Below are 4,396 nucleotides of genomic sequence, written 5' to 3'. Positions count from 1 at the left end.
GATGAATGGATAAAAAAAATGTAATAAACACACACACACACACACACACACACACACACACACACACACGCATTGGAATACTACTCAGCCATAAAAAAGAATGAAATCTTGCCATTTGCAACAACGTAGATTGACCTAGAGGATATTATGCTAACTGAAACAAGTCAGACAGAGAAGGACAAATACTGTATGATTTCACTTATATCTGGAATATAAAAAAACCCAATGAACAAACAAAACAAAACAGAAACACATTTATAGATACAGAGAACAAACTGGTGGTTACCAGTGGGGAAGGGGGTGCTGGGAGGAAAGCATAGGTGAGAGAGATTAAGAGGTATAAACTTCCAGGTGCAAAATAAATGATTCATGGGTATAAAATGTACAGTGAGGGGGACTTCCTTGGTGGCCCAGTGGATGAGACTCTGTGTTCCCAAGGCAGGGGGCTGGGGTTCGATCCCTGGTCAAGGAACTACATCCCAAATGCATGCTGCAACTAAGAGTTCACATGCCACAACTAAGGAGCCTGCCTGCTGCAACCAAGACCGGTGCTACCAAATAAATAAATACATTTTTTAAATGTATGGTGTGGTGAATATAGGTGACATGTTTAAATCACTTATCTTGGTGATCACTTTGAAATGTACAGAAATATTGAATCACTATGTTGCATAACAGGAACTAACGCAGAGTTTTAGGTCAATTATACTTCAAAAACGAACAACAAACTCATAGAAAAAGGAGATCAGATTTGTGATTACTAGAGGCGGGGGCGGGTAGGGAGGGAGAATTGGATGAAGGCAGTCAAAAGGTACGAACTTCCAGTTATAAGATTAAATACTAGTGATGTAGCGTACAACAGGATGAAGATGATGAGCACAGCTGTGTTATATATGAAAGTTAAGAGAGTAAATTTAAGAGTTCTCATCACAAGAAAAACAACTTTTTCTTTTTCTTTTATTTTGTGTCTGCGAGATGATGGAGGTTCACCAAACTTCTTGTGATCGTCACTTCATGATGTACGTAAGTCAAATCGTTATGTTATGCACCTTAAACTTACAGAGTGCTGCTGCATGTCAGTAAAATTGGAAGAAGAAAAAATGAATGAGGAGATCAGGGGAAAGTTGCAGACCAGAGGCACAAATAAGACCTATACACTGGGTGAGGTCACCTGGGAGACTCAGACATGCATGGTCCGTGTGGCATTGTCCACACACTAAACATTTATGTGTTCCCCCATACTCCCCATCACCTTTGCAGTTAGCTGGGTTGTGTGAGTAGCTCTGGACAGTGAATGGAGGAAGCACCTAAGAACTGGTTCAAGACCCTCAGTTGTCCTCATTTCCTGCCACAGTTATCATGAATCCATGTACTAATGTCATTGTTAACTCCAGTCCCTGAGGGGATTTGCAGAGTAAATTCACAAATTTACTCCATGTCCCACACGTAGCATGAGAGAGAAATAAACTTTTATGTGGTAAGCCATGGAAATTTCGGGACGAATTTGTTACCTCAGCATAACTTGGCCTATCCTGACTAATTCAGAATTCCATCATATAAGCTGCCACAACAAAGCATCCTCTTTCATTAAAAAAGATAGCATATGTGATTTGATATGTTTTCAGCAAAAGTATAGCAGTGGTTATTTCTAGCTTCTGTCTAAACAACATTTAAATGAACTCCTTGTTCATTGTATAAGCTGAAGGGTAATCTCTGAACTGTTGAGTGAATAATGAAGGATAACGTCCATTCTTTCAAAGATCCTCATTTCTCAACTGTTTTTTCCTGATTGTTAAGGTTTATGAAAACATCGTTTTTATACATCGTTCTTGGATAATTAAAAAAGTAATATTGATGCTTTATAATAATTTTCTAAATTTCTCCAAAAACAATTCTCTCCCCTTATATCAGCTAATTTTTTAGATGTTTGATTCATTTGACAAATTGACGATAAAAGAGATTCCGCATTCATTCATTTCACAAGTTTTAATTGAGCCCCTACTTTGTTCTAAACATTTTGATAGGAGCCAGGGAAATAAGGAAAAGATCCAGTACTTACCCTCATAGTTATGGTTTTTTTTTTTTTTTTTTTTTTTTGCGGTACGTGGGCCTCTCACTGTTGTGGCCTCTCCGTGGCTCACGGGCCCAGCTGCTCCGCGGCATGTGGGATCTTCCCGGACAGGGGCACGAACCCGTGTCCCCTGCATCGGCAGGCGGACTCTCAACCACTGCACCACGAGGGAAGCCCATAGTTATGGTTTTGATACCACCTGGAGCATTACCTACGGCCAAACTCAGTTCTGAGATCCTGAGAGATGGGAAATTAGTTAACCTCTGTGTGCCTTAATATCTTCATCTGTAAAATGGAAATAGTAACTCATTCCCTCCAGAGGTATTGCAGTAATAAAATGAGACAAAGTGGAAGGCTATTTTTAGTTACATTTAGAAATGCACTCAGACCATCTTAACACAAAGGGGTTTTACTGGAAAAACCAGAATCTACAAGGTACCTGGTGCTCGGGCAGCTGGAGAGAGGAAGTAGGGACCAGGTGGTCTCTGCATTGCTCACTGTGTCTTCTTTCTGTCTGTCTACTCAGTTCCCCCACTATCTTTGCTTGCTCTTACCTTCTACTCCGTGATTTTGCTTTCAAGCTTGTATTGCTGGTGGTTTCCGTTTCTTCATAGCTTCAGTCTACACACTGCCTTGAGCTCTATCTCCATGCTTTCTTTCTTCTTTCGCCCTCACAGATAACTACCTTTAATTTTTCAGTTCAAATTTCCAGAAGAATCTGTTTGATCGATTTGTTCATTCAGGCATTCAGAACACATACATGGAGTATCTACTAAGGACAGGCAGTGGACGCCCGTGGTAATCCCCACCCCCTGTTAGGAACCTGTTAATGATCCCTCCAACCTCATCCTGAAGATGGACTCTTTCCCTGGGACCTTGTTAGAGGTGCTGAATTTGTCCCCCACTCCAGATCTACTGAATCAGAATCTACATTTTAACAAAATCCCCAGGTGATTTGTATGCACAGTTCAAGTCTCAGAAGCACTGCTTTAAACTTCTAGCTCAAAACTGGCTGCACACTGGAAACAGCTGGAGATTTAAAAAATTACTGATGCCTGGGTCCCTCGCAAAGGGATTCCTTTTTAATTTTCCTGGGGTGCAGCCTGGCATTCAGAAAATCCTAGATGATTCCAATGTGCAGGTAGGTTTGAGAATCTCTGAACTAGTCCTGAGTCACCACAATCAGCTGTGAACCTGGACAAACTGCTTAGTTTCTCTCTAGGCTAGACTTCTCATCTCTTAAGTGAAGATAACCTGTGGACCTCAGAGTTGTTCTGAGGGTCCCATCTTCTCTTATACAATTGGGGATTTAAGGAAACAAATGCATTATTAAATATGAGAATATAAGTAAAAATACATAGAAGATAATTGTAAAGCTTACATGATTACACTCTACCTGTGTCATGGCTGAGTACCGTTATCCCATCTTACCTATCACGTAATGGAGGGTTAGAGAGGTTAAGTAACTGTCTCAAGGCCCTGAAGGCTGTTAAGGAGAAATTATTCACCAGATTCTCTTTAAAAACCGGCGGGGAAGACTTTACTACAGACTACTGCGATGGGGGAAACAGACCGAATGCAGCTCTGAACACAACTGGGACCAACGGAGATTTACAGCCAGGGGGCAGGGTGAAGGAGAGAACGGAAAAAAACGACCAAGACGAACTTGGTGAGATATTGGGGGGTAGGGTGGCGGGTGGGATGAGGAACGTGATTAGAAATCGAGAGCGGAGGAAGAGGAGCTTGATTAGGTACCAAGGGTGGGGGGGATTCTCGATCGAGTGGCTTCGCAGGATTCTTTGGTAAAATCAGGCTCAGCAGGCCAGGCACGAGGCCTAGTCTACACGAGGGCTCCAAAGGACCAGACCAGAGTTTGCTCCCGGAGCGGGTCTAGGCGGAGTTGGGGGCTCAAGCCGGGCGAGTCTAAGCGCGCAGACACTGCTGACCCTACACGCCCCCAGTGCCGGGGTTAATGCAAACCTCACAGGACCGAACGTGTCTGGCGCTGTACACCCACGAAGCAGGACTGCTGGCTGCCCTCCAGCTTCCAATCAGACCAACCCCAATCGGAGCGGCGGTCCCTTAGCTGCTCGTAGCCTACAGGACCGGGTTTCCCCGGGCACGCCCCGCCTCCCGGTCCGGGGCGGGGCCGCCGCACCTGCCGCGCACCAATCACGGGCCGGCGCGTAGGGGCGCACGCGCCACGGCCCTGGGCGGGGCCTCGCCGCACATCAGTCTCCGCGACCTGCCGGCCCCCGGCCTCCCTGATTGGCCGTCCTGGAGTGACGTGACGGCCGCCTCGGCCTATGGCAGCGGAGCCGGCCG

The sequence above is a fragment of the Stenella coeruleoalba genome (assembly GCF_951394435.1).
Source record: "Stenella coeruleoalba genome assembly, chromosome: 11".
NCBI lineage: Eukaryota > Metazoa > Chordata > Mammalia > Artiodactyla > Delphinidae > Stenella > Stenella coeruleoalba.
This window is presented reverse-complemented; position numbering follows the sequence as displayed.